The 20,574-nt window shown below is 35.4% G+C and overlaps 1 protein-coding gene across 1 annotated transcript in view; it reads left to right on the top strand.

Annotated features, from left to right (window-relative positions):
* The first annotated feature begins 2,324 nt into the window (after positions 1 to 2,324).
* The window catches only part of LOC128655955 (cytochrome P450 2K6), a 236,806-nt gene continuing 218,556 nt past the window's right edge, over positions 2,325 to 20,574 (top strand). The window contains exon 1 of the mRNA XM_053709565.1: positions 2,325 to 2,420. The gene's annotated coding sequence lies outside the window, so the exon portion shown is untranslated. The remainder of the gene's footprint in view (positions 2,421 to 20,574) is intronic.

Below are 20,574 nucleotides of genomic sequence, written 5' to 3'. Positions count from 1 at the left end.
TATCTTGAATTCAGAACGAAGTAGGCACACTGCAAGAGTTCATATTTAAGAAGTCCATACAATAAGATACATCTTCACCAGGACCTATATAGGCATACAATAGCTCTATCCTTTGCTTCCCCCCCTACCTCGGTACAAAGATGTATGAATTAATACCTTGACAGCTGATCGATGTAGGTGCAAGGAGGATGCTAGGGCTGTAAGTTTCTCTGCCCGACTGTAACTTTTCCTCCACTTGCCGTTGCACAGCTGATTCGGCTGCTGTTCCCAGCTGTGTTTTGCTTACTTTTGTTTTGGGATGCCTCCCACTTTTAATCTGATGGAATAAAGATTTTGAATTTTATCATACAGTGGCTCACATCTCTAATTTACTTGTCCTAAAGTATCAACATAAATCTTCCTACCAAAGTATAAACATTTGTCTTGGTGCTAAGAAATTTACAAAAAAGTATGTTTACCTGTCCATTTACAACCCAATCATTCACACAGTCCCCAGTATTTATTCTAATTACTATGGTAGCTTTGACGTCAATTAATCATTTGTGAGTTCACACAAACTGGTTGTAAGTTCTTGGGGGAGTTATCTGAAACAGCACAGAGCAGAGTGTCTGATGGCTCACACACTCTCTAACAGACTCCACCGGAAAAAAAAAAAAAACATTAGCTTGGTCTCCTTAGAGAATCTTTTGTAAAATGCTGCTGCAAATTCCCCTGTCAACTGTCATAATGTTTTTTTCCGGTATGGCTGACAAAGTGGCACATGTGAAAACACTCAATCATCTTCTAGATGTCAAAATCTGCTGTTCTCAAACTTCACACAAGCGCCGGGGCTGCTGAGGGGGCAAAGGATATTCAATGTGAGGGCAATTGCCCCACATGTCCCCCTGTAGCGACACCATTGGTCCTATCATAGCTCTATAGCTATAGAATGGTTGTCATGACAATAGCAGAAATGCCCTGCATTTTATAGGACTTCCACTGGATTTTTTTTTTTTAAAATGGTATGCTCTGTCTGAATAACAAAATGAACATTGTTATATCCATTTAATTACAAATATAAATGAGCTCCATCACTAAAGAAACAGACACTGTGTAGAATGTAGCACTCTCTGGGGGACAGCAGCAAAAAGGAGGACTGCAGGAATCACAGACAAAAGAAAAATAATAAAAGTGAACTTTACAGCATCTCCTGGATTCTTTATGGGATGCCAGAGTTTAAAAAGCTTGTGTACAGTGACTCATTGGCACTTTGTGGGTGGAACTTCCTTGGGGAGGTGAGGTTGTAGGCAGGCCATGGGCATGTCTGGGTGGGCACATCTGGGTGGACTATGGGTTTGACTCAGGAAGCTCTTCAAAATTGAGACATCAAGAAGCCCATGACAATGTATAATGAAAATAAAAATAACAGTGAATGATTCTAATAGAGCTACCAAAATTGTACCTCTTTCTCTTAATCTCCTTTGCTGATATTTAAGTCATTTTCATGAGAGCATACTTAAGTATGATCAGGAGTCTGCACGTGTCTTAATCAGTATATAATTAGTTACATTTGCCACAACGTTTGCTCCTCAACCTACCTCAGTTTACTCTCATGGAAAGTAGTTAAGATTAAACAAAGGAAACCAAATGGAAGAAGTAAATTATATAATAGACAAATTGGAAAGAATATCTCAATCGAAAAAGATTAAAGGGACACTAAACTCAAAATTAAAGTTCCATTATTCAGAGAGAACATGTAGTTTAAAAAAAGTTTAAATTTTACTATTATCCAACTTCTTTTGTCTATCAGTATCCTTTGTTGAAAAGCATACCTAGGTAGGCTCAGGTGCAGAAATTCACTACTGGGAGCTAGCTGTTGGCTCATTGTGTTTATATAGCTTCTTGTAGTGCATTACTGCTTCTTCAACATAAGATACCAAGAGAATGTAGCAAATTCAATAATGGAAGTAAATTGGAAAGTTGTTTAAAATTGTTTTTTCTGTTTGAATCATGCAAGAAAAATGTTGGGTTTCATGTCCCTTTAATGTTGATATCAAAATCCCGTTACACATTCTATGGGACACCTATAAAGGCACCTGCTAGGGCCTGTTACAACAGGATGCCAGTGGTACTGCATCAAGCACTGACTTGACTGTCACAATGTACATGCAAGATTTGGCTCAGCATTAGTGAACTGGGATTGTTACTGTGTTTGTTCCCATGCTTTATTGGCCATTTAGTAACTTAAACTCATATGTTGCTTAATATGGAAATCTGTCTCTTCTTAACACAGCTCTGACGTATCATGCACAAGGGAGGCCACTATAAGTATTGGGTGGTTTATATAGCAGTTCCTTGAGTAAGACTCTGAGACATTGAAGCAATTAGCTTCTTATAAACATCAGCTCCTCGGCCGACAGTTTTGCTGCACTTCTGAGCCTGTAAGTACAAAATGAAGCTGTTGCATCCTTACATAAAGCAACATAATTATTATGTGTGCAGATGTTCTAAATCCTTGTGTTCATTATTTATTATTATTATTATTATTATTATTATTATTATTATAATAGGTAGAAAACCCTTTATCCAAACTGTTTGGGACCGGAAAAGTTTTGGATTTTCAGTTTAGATTTTGGAATATTTGCATTTGTAAAATGGAACTGTTTGGAGAGAGAGTGGGACCAAGAGTAAACAATAATATCTTATGTCATTTAAGCAACATTTATAGGTTATAATACAGCTTAAACATGTGGCCTAAAGGTAGATTTACATAATTTTTATACTTTTATATACCTTGTACACCCAGAGAGATAGTACAGTACTGTAATCAGAAAGTTAATATTTGTTGTTTTAATTAAATAAAGACCATTATTTTGCATTTTAGAACACAAAACACAAACCATAGACACAGGCAGAGAAAATTGTGACTTACAGTTAGATTGAGATATTCTTTAAAAAAAAAAAAAGTTTGGATTTTGGATTTCCAAATGTGGGTATTTGTACCTGTGTTATTCCTAAACGTTGTTATGCAGCTCAGTATGCTTAATGTTATTATATGGCTACAAGACTCAGTTATGAAGTCTAGCATATTTCTTATCTGGGCATAGATACAGAATAATTATACAGTACAGTGTGCTCATTATTAGTGTACCGACTGTATGGTCCTAGGGCAGCTGAAGGGCATAGCTGTATTACTTCTCTAGAGCAGATTTTAAATATGTGTTTAACACAGTTAGAGGGATACAACAGTATGAAAGTAAAATGTATTACTGAACTAGAGCATTTTATTAACACACTATTATATCCCTTTGTTTGTGTTTGTGAGTGCTAACAAAGAATGCTAATGTAATCTCTTCTTTCTAGTTATTCTATCCTTATCTATTATTTATTCCTGATTTACAGACTTGGCTGAATGTGTTGGTACCCTTGCATTTTAATGTATTGGTGCCCTTGCATTTTAACATAAAGGTCTGTACCCTTTTATTTTAAAGTATTGGTGCCCTTGCATTTTAAGAGAGAAACACAAAAAAATTGACAAGAGTTTGCCAAAATGCATGTTGACTAGCCACTGTCCTCCTGGGAGAATGTTCTTTGGAAAGATTAAACAAAGTAGAACTTTTTGGCAAATCACAATAAATCCATGTTTACAGACGGAATTAGGAAGCTGTTAAAGAAAAGAACACTATCCCTACTGTGAAACATGGAGGAGGCTCAGTGATGGTTTGGGGCATGGTGGAATCAGAAGACTATTAAGGCATTCTGGAGCAAAATGTACTGCCCAGTGTCAAAAGCTGTATCTCAGTCAAATATCATGAGTCCGCCAGCAGGATAAGGACCGAAACATACCCGAAAAAGCACCCGACAAGAAGAATACATTAGACCGTTCTGAAGTGGTCTTCTGAGTCCAGATCTGAATCCCATCGAAAATCTGTGGAAACAGCTAAAACTCACAGTTGGTAAGGCACCCATCAAATCCAAAAGAACTGGAGCAATATGCTCAAGAGTGGAACAAAATCCCAGTCGAAAAGTGCAGAAGTCAAATTAAGCGCTACAGAAATCACTTGATTGCAGTTATTGTTTCCAAAGGCTGTGCAACAATATTATAGATTGAGTAACAATATTTTTGTCTGTGCTATTCTCATTTGTTTTACTGTTTATAGTCATAAATAAAAAGTGAAGTTAACATTCTATTACATTTGAAAAATAATGGTGGATACCAAATACTTTTGTAAATTTTTGAGTGTTTTACTAAAAAATCAGAAGGGTACCAATACTTTTGGTCTGTATGTCTTTATCTTGCCCCTTTTTACTAAACTCCTTGTACTAGTATATACATGTAAATGGGATTTTCTTGGAAACAAATGGCTTTAACCTTATCACCTCTAATTTTTAGTAGTAGATACACATTATTGTTATTATTATTATTATTATTATTATTATTATTATTATACAATATAACATGCTCATTACTATGTGAAGATACCCAGCATCATTATACATTTTAGTATCTTCAATAATAGTACATTATTATTATAAGCCTTTTTGTTACTTGACCTTGCAAATTCCATTCCTAGCCTTCCAACTAAAAAAGGGCCTCTACTTTGTGCACTGTAATATCTACAGCTTACTACCAAAAATCGATGCACTGCAAGCTTGGTGTTTACAATACAAGCCCAAAATAATTGTGCTCTCTTAATCATGGCTAACTGCAAAAATACATGACTCTGCCATTGCAATACATGAGTATTCATGCCATAGAAATGACTGAGTAAAGAGAGGAGGTGGCATTGTAATTTATGTTGACAATTCCACAAAGTACACCCCCTTACAAAAATCTAGCTCTCCTGCCACCTTTGATTTCCTTTCTGGCACAATTGAGATCCCATGCAGTAAATCAATCATTGTTGCAGGAATCTACCGTCCACCTAGCTCCCCTGTCATTCAATTTCTCCTTAGGGAAACCTTAGCTTAAAACCCAAAAAGTGATATTTTGGTTTTTGGAGATTTTAATATTGATTGGCTGAATCAAAAAAATAATAGTTGTTGCTCGCTGTTTAAATCTTTGCAGCTAACACAATTAATCTCCTCCCCAACTCGCATAAACATCAAATGCCATAATCACACCCTGCTTGATTGGATTCTCTCCACTTCTCCCGACCGAATCCAGGAGGCAGGTGTTCTCCCTAAAAATTTCAGTGACCACTGCTTAGTGTACTGCGTGCGCAAAATAAAGGCAACAAAATCCTCTCCCAAGGTCAAAATCACCAGGTCCTTCAAAAAATGTAATCTTCAATCATTTCTAAATGAAATCAAGAACCTCCCCTGGCACAGATTATACCTAATCCCAGATCTAGACTCTGCAGTTGAATTCTTTCAGTCTGAACTCCTACAAGTTTGGAATTTACATGCCCAGCTGAATAAGGTGAGAGTAAAAGGATCACACCTGAATTGGATCACAGCTGACCTCATTCAAATGTACCAGTTTCGAGATTCATTGTGGTCAAAGTTCAAGCATACCGGCTCTATGAATGATCACTGTGTATATAGACAATGGCAAAATATATGCACTAAACAAACAAAATTGGCCAAGGTCCAATATTTCTGTGAAAATCTGAACAATAACATATCAAACCCTAGAAAGTTTTGGAAAGTCATAAATAACTTACACACTCCACCAATCCACTCCCAACCCTCCACTGTCAAAGTGGACAACCAAACCCTCCAACTTCCCTTGGAAGTAGCAAATGCCTTCAACAATTATTTTCTCGGATGCTCCACCACCCTGATTGACAAACTAATAAATGACACGCATCCTGAAACTACAAATGTGGATCAGGCCCCTCTAAATCTGCAAAGACCCAATATAGAGAAGTTCAATTTTAGACCTGTACCCATCAGTGTCGTTAAGAAACACCTTAATAATCAAAAAATGAAAAACCAGTCTGGACCTGATCAAATCCCATTAATGCTGTTGAAGCTCAGTGTGCCGGCAATTGCTAAACCTGTCACAACCCTAAGTAACAAATGCTTGGTGCCTAGATACATACCAAAACTTTGGAAGACTGCAAGAGTAGTGCCTATCCATAACAGTGGTGAGATAACCTTGGTTTCTAATTATCGCCCAATATCATTACTCCCAGTATTATCAAACATCTTAGAAAAGTGCATCCCTACGCAACTATGTGAGTATTACCAACAATCTAACTATCTGACCCCTGATCAATCAGGTTTTCACCTGAACCACTCAACTACTACTGCACTCCTAAAAGTTTGCAACAACATCCAAACTGGCATGGAACAAGGAGACCTAACTGGAGCTATTTTCCTTGATTTTGCAAAGGCCTTTGACACAGTAAATCACAACATATTACTGCTCAAACTAAAAAACTCAAGTATTGGTGATCGTCCACTAACCTGGTTTTGATCATATGTATCGGATCAATCACAGTATGTCTTCATTTCTGACATCGACTCCCTCTCTCTCCCAGTCACGTGTGGTGTTCCCCAAGGTTCCATTCTCGACCCCCTACTAATCACATTATTTATAAATGATCTGCCAAATGTCTGCAAATCCTCAACTGTACACATGTACACAGACAACACGGTAATCTATGCAAGCAAATCCGATCTGCCGCAGCTTGAGGCAGTGCTCCAAGACAAGTTTACAGAGGTAGAAAAGTGGATCTGAAAAAACAAACTATTCCTAAACACTGACAAAACTGTCACAATGATCTTTGAAACGGTACCTAAATTACACAAACTACAAAATTCCCATCTATGCATAAAAAATAAAATAAAAATAAAAATTGCACGCTGACTTCAGTCCACTCTTTCAAATACTTGGGTATGTTGTTAGACCCCAATCTATCTTTTGGCCTCCACATAGAAAAACTTGCATCTAAACTCTATCCAAAACTAGGTGCCCTGTACAGAAACAAATTCTGTCTAAGCCCCACAGTAAAGGAAAAGATTGTACAGCAAATTCTGATGCCAATCATTGATTATGGGGATGTAGTATATGCACCTGCACCGCAAATTCACCTTAATAAACTAAATACATTGTATTAATCATTCTGCCACTTTGTGCTACAATGTAACTACAGGACCCACCATTGTGACATGCTTAAAGGGACACTGTACCCAAAATTTTTCTTTCGTGATTCAGATTGAGCATGAAATTTTAAGCAACTTTCTAATTTACTCCTATTATCAAATTTTCTTCATTCTCTTGGTATCTTTATTTGAAATGCAAGAATGTAAGTTTAGATGCCGGCCCATTTTTGGTGAACAACCTGGGTTGTCCTTGCTGATTGGTGGATAAATTCATCCACCAATAAAAAAGTGCTGTCCAGAGTACTGAAACCAAAAAAAAGCTTAGATGCCTTGTTTTCAAATAATGATAGCAAGAGAACAAAGAAAAATTGATAATAGGAGCAAATTAGAAAGTTGCTTAAAATTGCATGCTCTTTTTGAATTACAAAAGAAAAAATTTGGGTACAGTGTCCCTTTAAATAACTAAACTGGCTGTCACTGGAATCCAGATGCACCCTTCATCTTTCCAGCCTTGTGTTTAAGAGCTTTTCTGGGAAGCTCCCACCTTTCCTGAGCAGTATGCTCTCCCCGGGTGTTCCCACCTCCTATAACCTCCGATCCAGTACCAGCACATTATTTAGTTTGCCACAATACAAAAAGTATTATAATACTTTATTGGTCGCACTCAGACACTCTGTGATTGCATTGCACTCAGATGTACGGTATGCTGTAATTTATAGTTCAGATGCAGGTGATACTCCAAACAATGTAACAGTATAAGTGCAAATCTGCTCGTATATGATCCACTGTTAAATAGAGAACATTGAACTCCTGACTTAAGGTATAAATAGTATGGACAGTGAAAAAAACGGTATCTAAGTATATAAAGATTACCTGGTGTCCGTTGTGTATCTCTTCGTGGGTAGTGAGAAAATAACCTTATGTCCGTTGTATGTCTCTCCGTGGATGATGAGGCTCCTTGTGATCGGAAATAGAGACACTCCTCAGTCTCTTGTGAGAAAAGCTTGAATACTGATAAGAGGATCCGTTGCAAGGAAAAAACAAACAGCCGCAAACATTGCAAATAAAGGCCGACTTTATTGAAAGTCAAGGTGAAGCCCAGGTACATACAAGCTCGGGAGGGAGCACAAAGAATGAAACGTCCGACACGTTTCCTGCCCGGAGGCACTTCGTCAGGGACTTACACACAGTAAAACACTTGGTTCTTTTAAACATGTATTACTTCCTGTTACGTATGCTTACCTGTGTTGCAGCACACCTGTTGTCTTAGGTTAATTACGTCCGGCAGTCTGCACTCCTGGTCTGGTCGTATCCAGCTATTGCGGTCATGCGCCATCGGTAGCTCACAGTCAAATGTACACTCTTAGTATATGGATCTTGTATCCACAAGTGCTGCTGTCAGTCCGTTAGCTGTCTACGACAAGACCACAAGGCATCCGCTAATGGTTGCATATTATCGCAAATACAGATAAGACAAATACGTAACAGTTTATTACCAATAGATGTATACATTTTTAATATGGAACATCACACTAAATGTAAAAAAAATATATATTTAAATAAAATTTGAACCAAAGAGCTATTCCTTGCCTGACATCTAAGTCTGTTCTCATGTTACTTGATAGTATTTCACAAACCTATTAAATCAAGCACTGAGAGGGAAAAGGAGTTCCCGGGATCTAAAACTGAATCATATAATAATTGTATATATATGTATGGATATTTAGATATCCAAAAATTCCCCTTTTATGAAACCTAACTACGAATTATATATAATTCTACCTAATTATAAGTATATTATTTTATTTTACTTAGTTTCGTTTTTATTTTGTTTAACATTTCATCTCATGACCTTCTACTTTGTATTCTAAATATTTCAAAAAAAGTGGAGTTATTTAGTGTCCTTATTGACTGGTTTAACTCAGTATACCTGTATATGTATATAGTTTATTCTGTATTGTATATATTGTTATTCCAATCGTTATTCCACCTAATTCGCAACCCAAATAATATAAACATAGATATAGATATATGGCCTTTAATTTTAATTTTAGCATATTTCTTAAAATTAAGTGAACTACGTGTCTGTGTATGCTGTTGTTTAATATAGTGACTGACTCTGTTTAGAATCTGTTTCATTCTATACCCTTGTTCTTGTGACTAAGAATAAAATAAAATTAATAAAAATTGATAAAAATTAATAAAGAGATAATGATAACATTTGGTGATCTTGGTGCCTAAAGTGCTGTTAATAAAATAATAATTTAACAATATCTTATTATCATTGTATTCATTATTATTGTGTGTAGTGAACTTCCGTGATTCATAAACACTTACTGTACTAACTATTGCAATTGGTGTGTGATTAATGTGTCATTTAAAACTATAAACTAACAAATAAATGTGAATAAATATTGACTTTAACGTGACTAATCCACTCACTAATAAAAATTAAAATCAAGATTAAAGTTGATTGAGATTTCTTTATTAGAATTAATATTATAGTAGGTGACTATCTTGTCATACTAATGAGGAAATCGTTGTATGTATTGTATACCTCCTATACATCAATATCCTCCTTAAATAGAAAAAAATCTTCTCCTTATAAGGCTATATATTACTCATTATAAATGTTCTTGGGTTGTATATATATGCTAACTTCCTTTCTACAAAGTATGGTTATGGATGGTCGTACTCTTAGGGGATTTAAAATTTTGGAGTGGTGAATCTATCATCTTTAGTATTGAGCAAGGCGGAAGAAGCAGTGCTTTCCAAATGATTGGGATTTGCACCAAGCAGGAACTTTGACCTTTTTCAAACGTTAATAGACTTTAATAGGTTCACCCGTAAACTTACCTTAAAGAGACATTTTTCCCTAATGAGTACCCAGGATGGAGAAGAGACGGGCGATGATATAACAGAAGAATTCAATGGAACTGGCATGACTGGTGAACCAGTGGGAGCTAGCACTGGGGACATTAATATGGACTTTTTCGATTTTTCTGATCAATGTCATTCTGTTGACCTATTAAAATTAGAGAGTGAGAGTACACGATTCAATGCAAATGATCTCAGAATCCCTAAAATTAATTATAAAAATACCAATAAGAATTTTTATCCCATACAAATGAGAGGGGATTTGGTAGATGTATTTCAAGGTCTAGTAGAACAAGATCTTTACTTATTGGCTAAGGATGTAAACATTGAGTCCAGTAAGAAAAGAGGGTCTTCAATTAGTAACCTCACAATAAAGGAACAGAAAGTATTAAAGAAATTGCAAAATAACAACAAGTTGGTCATACTAAATTCAGACAAGGGAGGGAGTGTAGTAGTGCAAAATAGGTCCCAATATACTCAGGAAGCACTAAGACAGTTGAGTGATGTAGAAACATATCGCAAAATCACATTTAATCCAATGATGAAGTTCACTCAAGAATTAGAAAGGTTTCTGAAATGCTATGTAGGGAAAGGTATCATCACACTACAAACGGCAGGAAGTAGGTGTTCTCGGATTCGATCTTTGAGCAGTCTTGTGGTTCTACCCACATATTGTTTGTGGCACATATTGCATGTAATTAGATAAACCACAAAATTAGAATGACAAGTCATTCTATGTCTAATTTCAAAGGTTTTACCAGTGACAGTAGATTTAAAAGAATCACCTGTGATGACAAAATCACAACTTTTACATGGTATTCTTTTGCACTTAAAGAACCCAGTCTGACTTGGTAGCCATGTTGTTACCTGTTTCTTTGAGAAATCCCTCGTTAATTGGTTACCAATTGTCTTAGCTCTTTTACTGACACATCTGATTCCCTGTTTCCTTACCACCTCTTGGAGAAGAGTGTCTTTCTCCAAAACTGGTATATACTTCCTTATAATACGATTTATTCGCTCAAACTGCTTGCTATAATTGGTGGTGAATGTAATAGGGCCTTCTGACCTATTAAGATTTTGTGCGTTCCCTTTCTTACGGTTCTTGTTACTGTCCCTCAATAGTTCTTCCCTACTCATTACTTCTACTGCTTTACTGGTTTGTAAGAGGGTAGTTCTATCATATCCTCTAATGACAAGACGTTCAGATAATGAAGCAGCTTGTTCCCTATACACATCTAAATGGGTACAATTTCGTCTAAGACGCATATATTGCCCCTTAGGGATAGCCCTCTTTAAATGGGTGGGATGATGGGAATCAGCCCGAAGTATGGTGTTCCCTGAGGTAGATTTTCTGAAAGTTGATGTGGTGATCTTTTGCAAGTCAAAATCTAATACCAATTCAATGTCTAAAAATGATATGCTAGTGTCTGACACAGTTTAAGTGAAATTTAAATTCTGGTCATTATGGTTCAGATATGCCATGAACTCTTCAATTAATTCTACTCCCCCTCTCCAAATGATTATCAGGTCATCAATAAATCTGCGGTACATTTTAATATTCGATTTAAAAGGGTTACCATCACAGAATTTTTTTTTAAGTTCGTAATCTGTTAAGTATAGATTCGCATATGAGGGAGCGAATTTCGCTCCCATGGCAGTACCTTGGTTTTGAACATAATATTCTCCTTCAAATGAAAAGCAATTGTGGGTTAGCAAAAATCTCACCCCCTCACATACGAACTCTATAAATCTGCCATCAAAGTCTGTATATAGTTCTAACATTTGTTCCAAGGACTTTAGTCCCTGAAAGTGCGGGATGCAAGAATATAGCGAGGCTACATCTACCGTTAGTAAGACGTCTCCCTCACTTATATCCATAGTGTCTAGTAATCGTAAAACGTGTTTCGTGTCCCTCACATATGCAGGGGTGATCTGGACTATGGGTTGGAGTATAGTGTCAACATAGGCTCCCAGTCTCTCCCCCAGTGACCCAATTCCTGAAATAATTGGGCGTCCTGGGGGAGCAATCATAGACTTATGTATTTTCGGCAGATGTTTAAAGACCGGTGTCACTGGAAAGTCTACTTTCAAACTTTCTGCCGTTTGTAGTGTGATGATACCTTTCCCTACATAGCATTTCAGAAACCTTTCTAATTCTTGAGTGAACTTCATCATTGGATTAAATGTGATTTTGCGATATGTTTCTACATCACTCAACTGTCTTAGTGCTTCCTGAGTATATTGTGACCTATTTTGCACTACTACACTCCCTCCCTTGTCTGAATTTAGTATGACCAACTTGTTGTTATTTTGCAATTTCTTTAATACTTTCTGTTCCTTTATTGTGAGGTTACTAATTGAAGACCCTCTTTTCTTACTGGACTCAATGTTTACATCCTTAGCCAATAAGTAAAGATCTTGTTCTACTAGACCTTGAAATACATCTACCAAATCCCCTCTCATTTGTATGGGATAAAAATTCTTATTGGTATTTTTATAATTAATTTTAGGGATTCTGAGATCATTTGCATTGAATCGTGTACTCTCACTCTCTAATTTTAATAGGTCAACAGAATGACATTGATCAGAAAAATCAAAAAAGTCCATATTAATGTCCCCAGTGCTAGCTCCCACTGATTCACCAGTCATGCCAGTTCCATTGAATTCTTCTGTTATATCATCGCCCGTCTCTTCTCCATCCTGGGTACTCATTAGGGAAAGATGTCTCTTTAAGGTAAGTTTACGGGTGAACCTATTAAAGTCTATTAACGTTTGAAAAAGGTCAAAGTTCCTGCTTGGTGCAAATCCCAATCATTTGGAAAGCACTGCTTCTTCCGCCTTGCTCAATACTAAAGATGATAGATTCACCACTCCAAAATTTTAAATCCCCTAAGAGTACGACCATCCATAACCATACTTTGTAGAAAGGAAGTTAGCATATATATACAACCCAAGAACATTTATAATGAGTAATATATAGCCTTATAAGGAGAAGATTTTTTTCTATTTAAGGAGGATATTGATGTATAGGAGGTATACAATACATACAACGATTTCCTCATTAGTATGACAAGATAGTCACCTACTATAATATTAATTCTAATAAAGAAATCTCAATCAACTTTAATCTTGATTTTAATTTTTATTAGTGAGTGGATTAGTCACGTTAAAGTCAATATTTATTCACATTTATTTGTTAGTTTATAGTTTTAAATGACACATTAATCACACACCAATTGCAATAGTTAGTACAGTAAGTGTTTATGAATCACGGAAGTTCACTACACACAATAATAATGAATACAATGATAATAAGATATTGTTAAATTATTATTTTATTAACAGCACTTTAGGCACCAAGATCACCAAATGTTATCATTATCTCTTTATTAATTTTTATCAATTTTTATTAATTTTATTTTATTCTTAGTCACAAGAACAAGGGTATAGAATGAAACAGATTCTAAACAGAGTCAGTCACTATATTAAACAACAGCATACACAGACACGTAGTTCACTTAATTTTAAGAAATATGCTAAAATTAAAATTAAAGGCCATATATCTATATCTATGTTTATATTATTTGGGTTGCGAATTAGGTGGAATAACGATTGGAATAACAATATATACAATACAGAATAAACTATATACATATACAGGTATACTGAGTTAAACCAGTCAATAAGGACACTAAATAACTCCACTTTTTTTGAAATATTTAGAATACAGTAGAAGGTCATGAGATGAAATGTTAAACAAAATAAAAACGAAACTAAGTAAAATAAAATAATATACTTATAATTAGGTAGAATTATATATAATTCGTAGTTAGGTTTCATAAAAGGGGAATTTTTGGATATCTAAATATCCATACATATATATACAATTATTATATGGTTCAGTTTTAGATCCCGGGAACTCCTTTTCCCTCTCAGTGCTTGATTTAATAGGTTTGTGAAATACTATCAAGTAACATGAGAACAGACTTAGATGTCAGGCAAGGAATAGCTCTTTGGTTCAAATTTTATTTAAATATATAATTTTTTTACATTTAGTGTGATGTTCCATATTAAAAATGAATACATCTATTGGTAATAAACTGTTACGTATTTGTCTTATCTGTTGTATTTGCGATAATATGCAACCATTAGCGGATGCCTTGTGGTCTTGTCGTAGACAGCTAACGGACTGACAGCGGCACTTGTGGATACAAGATCCATATACTAAGAGTGTACATTTGACTGTGAGCTACCGATGGTGCATGACCGCAATAGCTGGATACGACCAGACCAGGAGTGCAGACTGCCGGACGTAATTAACCTAAGACAACAGGTGTGCTGCAACACAGGTAAGCATACGTAACAGGAAGTAATACATGTTTAAAAGAACCAAGTGTTTTACTCTGTGTAAGTCCCTGACGAAGTGCCTCCGGGCAGGAAACGCGTCGGACGTTTCATTCTTTGTGCTCCCTCCCGAGCTTGTATGTACCTGGGCTTCACCTTGACTTTCAATAAAGTCGGCCTTTATTTGCAATGTTTGCGGCTGTTTGTTTTTTCCTTGTAACGGATCCTCTTATCAGTACAAAAAGTATTATATATTTCCTACCTGTTCTATGTTAAATTTTGCATATATTATGCATTAATATTGTTTCTGTATTTTATTGCACACTATTGTAACAATGCAATGTTTTGTGGACTCAGGACATACTTGAAAACGAGAGAAATCTCAATGTATCTTTCCTGGTAAAATATTTTATAAATAAATAATTAATAAATATTATTATTATTATTAATACTACTACTACTATTAATAATAATAATAAATATACACCATTATTATGCAGGTTAGCGAGCATGAATATTTCTGGGGTATGAAAACCATTGTACAGTACGATGTGTTCAGTATCAGCAAATAGATATGTATCATGACACAGCTTGTTGTGTTCTCACCATTGTTACACAGAGCAGCATTATCATTATCTGTGTATAAGCAACTTAATTCCCCAGCTCAGCTTGTTTGTTTTCAGTACACACCCAGAATAGATATATATATATATAGCAGTGTGTGTGTCTGCAATGTAAGGAGGTGCTGGATGACAGAATTATGATTTATGTATAAGTGTAAGTGTTGAAGCTATAGCAAAGGCTCAGAGAGGGGTGGGTAACAGGTGACAGTGCTGTATAAACTTGTCTCTCAACAGGAATATACATGATTAGCAAAGTGTGTGTTTGCAACAATATTTATAGCAATATGATAGAATTGTGAAGTCAAGTGCTCACTCATAAGCTCCTATTAGCCTATATAGATTCACTCTTCAACAAAGGGTACAAAGAGAACAAAACAAATTTTATTATAGAAGTAAAATGTAAAGTTGTTAACCCTTTCGCTGCTGAGTCATTTTCACACCCCTGTGTTGGATCTGATTTTTAGTTGTTTGGTCTTCCTTGAATTTACACATAAATTTCTTTTTTTCCTGTGAGATACCCACAAAAACTCAGCAAGTTTACAAGTGTTGCGGTAAGACTAAACCGCTGAAAATTGGCCATCGCGAGAGGAATATACAGGTCTCCCTTATTACAAGTCGCAGTGGTATGGCTATACCACTATCATTTTAGCCTTTACACAACTCTCTATTCCGCACTCAAGAAATGACTTTTGAGTGTGGAATTTTGAGGTCTCCCGTATTGCAGGTTGTGCGGTCCGGCTATAACACTAGCATTATTGCTTATACCGCCACGATCCATTCCGCGATCATATCAGTAGTTATGGATTTTGAGAAACAAAAATGTTTCACAAAACTCATAACAAAAATGTTACAAAGTACACTAAAACCCATAAACTACACTATTAACCCCTAAACTGCCTACCACCCACATTGCCAACACTAAATAAACATATTAACCCTTTAACCGTCGGTCCCACACATCGCTAATACTAAACTAAAACTATTAACCCCTAAACTGACTCCCCCACATCATAACACACTAAATTAAACAATTAACCCCTAAACCTAACACCCCCCCTAACTTCAAATTAAACTTACAAATAAATAAAAACTTACCTGTGAAATAAAAAAAAACTAAGATTAAACTATAAATTAACCTAACATTACTATGTAAAAAAAATAAAACATTACAATATTAAAAAAACCTAACACTACGAAAAAAATAACATTACAAAAACCCACTAAAATTATGAAAATTAAAAACAACACTAAGATTACAAAAAATAATAAATTAAATTATTCAAAATAATAAAAATGAAACCTAATCTAATACCCCTATAAAAACAAAAAAGACACCCCAAAATAAAAACACCCCCTCTTTCACCTAAAAAAATTACATAGTCCCCCTAACAGTAACCCCCCCCACCCAACCAACCCGCCAAAATAAAAAAACCTAAGTCTAAACAAACCTAAGCTACCCATTGCCCCATTTGTATGGGCATTGCCCTTTAAATGGCAATTAGCTCTTTTTCGCCCCCTAAAAAAAAATAAAAAAAGCCATAATCTAAAAAAAAAAAACAACCAAAAAAACAACAACCAAAAACCCCACAAAAAACTAACACTAACCACAGAAAATGTATTCACAGTTCCTGAAGTCTGGACATCTATCTTTATCCAGGCAGCAAGAAGTCTTCATCCAATCAGCGACAACTTCATCCATCGCGGGGGTATCTTCTATCTTAATCCCGGTGGCGTGGAACTGTGGCAGCACACAGCTGACCAGAACCGGCGGCAGCAAGGACATGTAGCGTGGAGCCTCCTCATTTTAATGAGATCTCTGAAGCTTGAATGCACGGTACCCCTTTCATATTGGGGTACCATTGCATTCCTATTGGCTAAAAAATTTAAATCAGCCAATAAGATGAAAGCTTCTTAAATCCTATTGGCTGATTTGAACAGCTGATTTAAAGGGATATTGGTAGTTAATTGTTAGTTTAGGGGGTGTTTTTATTTTGGGGTGGCTTTTTTGTTTTTATAGGGGTATTAGATTAGGTTAAATTTTTATTATTTTTGAAAATTTAGTTTATTATTTTTTGTAATCTTAGTGTTTTTTTATTTTTCATAATTTTTTTTTGTAATATTATTTTTTTATTTTTTTGTAGTGTTAGGTTTTTTAATATTGTACTTTAGGTTTTTTATTTTTAGTTTATTTTATTTTTTAAATAGCAATGATAGGTTAATTTATAGTTTAATCTTAAGGTTTTACAGGTAATATTTTTTTTTATTTGAAGGTAGTTATATTGTAAATTTAATTTAAAGTTAGGGGGTGTTAGGTTTAGGGGTTATAATAGTTTAATTTAGTGTGTTGTGATGTGGGGAGCCGGTGGTTTAGGGATTAATAGGTTTATTATAGAAGTGATGTGGGGGTCCGGCGGTTTAGGGGTTAATAGGTTTATTAAAGTAGTAGCGATGTGGGGGGCTAGTGGTTTAGGGATTAATAGGTTTATTATAGTAGTAGCGATGTGGGGGGCTGGCGGTTTAGGGGTAATAGGTTTATTTAGTGTCTGCGATGTCGGGGGCGGCAGATTGGGGGTATTTAGAATATGGGTTTATGTTAGTTTTTTTTTTTACATAACTTTCTTTTCCCTATAGACATCAATGGGGTTGCGTTACAGCGATCGCAAGTTTTTTCTAACACGTTCTCTCCATTGATATCTATGTGGGAAAATCAAATCAGGCCTTGGCTTTTGTGCGGTATGGAGTATGGAGCTTATTGCACCATATTGCACAACAAAAGAAGGTTTTTCTGTAACTTGTAATGTCAGCCCTAAGGAGAGTGCGATAGCGCTCATTGTTTTGCATTATTTAAGCACTGGTCTAGCGCACAACTTGTAATCTTGTTGATTGTATCTTGTTTGTCTGCAGAAAAATCCTACTGTACAGTATGAAAGTACCCCCATACAAAATTTCCTTTTTTTCTATGCCGTGCATAGTAGATAGCAGTAAAGGTTATTCCCTAATTAATTTAAGCTTTGTTGTCTCATAATTAGCATCAGTTTACCATTCAAAAACACCAACATTTAAGATTCTATCTATATTTTCAATATCAATTGATCATTTAAAATCCAAAGATCAAGGGCTAGATTACAAGTTGCGCTATTTAGAGCTTTCTGTCGAGCGTTAATATCGGCAGAAGTGATCTTTTTGCGCACAGGTTAGCATACGTATCACAAGTCAAAAGCAAGTTTTGCGTGCAAACAAAACCCAGCGCATGCTAACTTCAGGATTTCGGATATGACAATGTTTTTTTTCCCCCCACAGACTTCTATAGAGAGCGTCAAAGAATAAATCCTAACATTTATCGCTCATGCGCTAACTCGAGTTATTAAAGGGACATAAAACCCCAATTTTTTCTTTCATGATTCATGATTCAGACAGAACATAACTTTTTAAACAACTTTTCAATTTATTTCTATTATCAGGTTTCCTTTGTTTTCTTGTTTAAAATCAGGACGGTAAGTTCAGGAGTGTTCACGTGTCTGCAGCACGATAAGACAGCAGTTTTGGAACAATGTTATACACTAGGATGAGCACTAGATGGCAGCACTATTTCCTGTCATGTAGTGATGCTACTTATCTAGATATCTCTTCAACAACGAATAAAAGGAGAACGACACAAATTTAATAACAGAGGTAAATTGGAAACTTTTTTAAATTTGTATGCTCTGTCTGATTAATAAAAGAAAAAAAAAATTGGGTTTCATGTCCCTTGAATATTTCACATTCTTCACCTAGAAGAAAAAGTTATTATTGTTATTATAAATACATATTTCTAGAAATATATCTATACCTGTATATCTATTTCTAGATTACAAGTGGCGTGGTATTTTGTGTTTTCGCTATAGCGAAACCTCCGCTAGAATTAAGATTTTTGTGCTAGTCGGGTTGTGCTGGTAAATATATCGCGTGCGCATTAATGTATTCCACATAGAAGTCAATGGAGAAAAAAAAAAAACCTAAACAAATTCTCATTTGTGCTAACCTGACATGAAAATATGAATATTTTACATCCCAATGCTCTTTTTGTAACGGAATATGTTCTATTTATTCATAAATAAATATTTCTAAATATATCTGTTTTTTTACACAAATATATATCTATACCTTTATATATATATATATATATTCCTCGTTTGAAAGAAGGCACTCACTGGTCTTAGAAAAAACAATTTTTAATTTTTCAATTCATCCAATAAATGTCAAAAGCAAGTTCGGAACAGCCAATAGAATGCGAGCTCAATCTGATTGGCTGATTGGATCAGCCAATCGGATTGAACTTGATTCTGATTGGCTGATTCCATCAGCCAATCAGAATTTTCCTACCTTAATTCCGATTGGCTGATAGAATCCTATCAGCCAATCGGAATTCGAGGGACGCCATCTTGGATGACGTCCCTTAAAGGAACCTTCATTCTTCAGTTGGACGTCGGAAGAAGAAGATTGATCCGCGCTGAAGGTCTTCAAGATGGAGCCGTTCCTCATCGGATGAAGATAGAAGATGCCGCTTGGATCAAGATGGTTGCCGGTCCAGATCTCCTCTTCTTCCCGGATAGATGAAGACTTTGGAGACTCTTCTGGACCTCTTCAGCCGCCGCTTGATAGAAGATTTCAGCCGGATTATGGATCGCCAGCCCCAGCTTGGGCTTGGATGAAGATTTCGGAGCCTGGAGCGATCGGTGAACCTGGCATGGTGAAGATAAGGTAGGAAGATCTTCATGGGCTTAGTGTTAGGTTTATTTAAGGGGGGTTTGGGTTAGATTAGGGGTATGTGGGTGGTGGGTTGTAATGTTGGGGGGGGGGTATTGTATGTTTTTTTTTACAGGCAAAAGAGCTGAATTATTTGGGGCATGCCCCGCAAATGGCCCTTTTCAGGGCTGGTAAGGTAAAAGGGCTTTGATCTTTTTTAATTTAGAATAGGGTAGGGCATTTTTTTATTTTGGGGGTCTTTGTTATTTTATTAGGAGGCTTAGAGTAGGTGTAATTAGTTTAAAATTGTTGTAATATTTTTCTAATGGTTGTAAATATTTTTTTATTTTTTGTAACTTAGTTCTTTTTTATTTTTTTGTACTTTAGTTAGTTTATTTAATTGTAGTTATTTGTAGGTATTTTATTTAATTAATTTATTGATAGTGTAGTATTAGATTTAATTGTAGGTATTTTATTTAATTAATTTATTGATAGTGTAGTGTTAGGTTTAATTGTAACTTAGGTTAGGATTTATTTTACAGGTAATTTTGTAATTATTTTAACTAGGTAACTATTAAATAGTTCTTAACTATTTAATAGCTATTGTACCTGGTTAAAATAATTACAAAGTTGCCTGTAAAATAAATATTAATCCTAAAATAGCTACAATATGATTATAATTTATATTGTAGCTATATTAGGGTTTATTTTACAGGTAAGTAATTAGTTTTAAATAGGATTAATTTATTTAATAAGAGTTAATTTATTTTGTTAGATAAAAATTATATTTAACTTAGGGGGGTGTTAGTGTTAGGGTTAGACTTAGCTTTAGGGGTTAAAACATTTATTAGAATAGCGGTGAGCTCCGGTCGGCAGATTAGGGGTTAATGTTTGAAGTTAGGTGTCGGCGATGTTAGGGAGGGCAGATTAGGGGTTAATACTATTTATTATAGGGTTATTGAGGCGGGATTGA

The sequence above is a fragment of the Bombina bombina genome, chromosome 4 (assembly GCF_027579735.1).
Source record: "Bombina bombina isolate aBomBom1 chromosome 4, aBomBom1.pri, whole genome shotgun sequence".
Lineage (NCBI taxonomy): Eukaryota > Metazoa > Chordata > Amphibia > Anura > Bombinatoridae > Bombina > Bombina bombina.
This window is presented reverse-complemented; position numbering and strand designations above follow the sequence as displayed.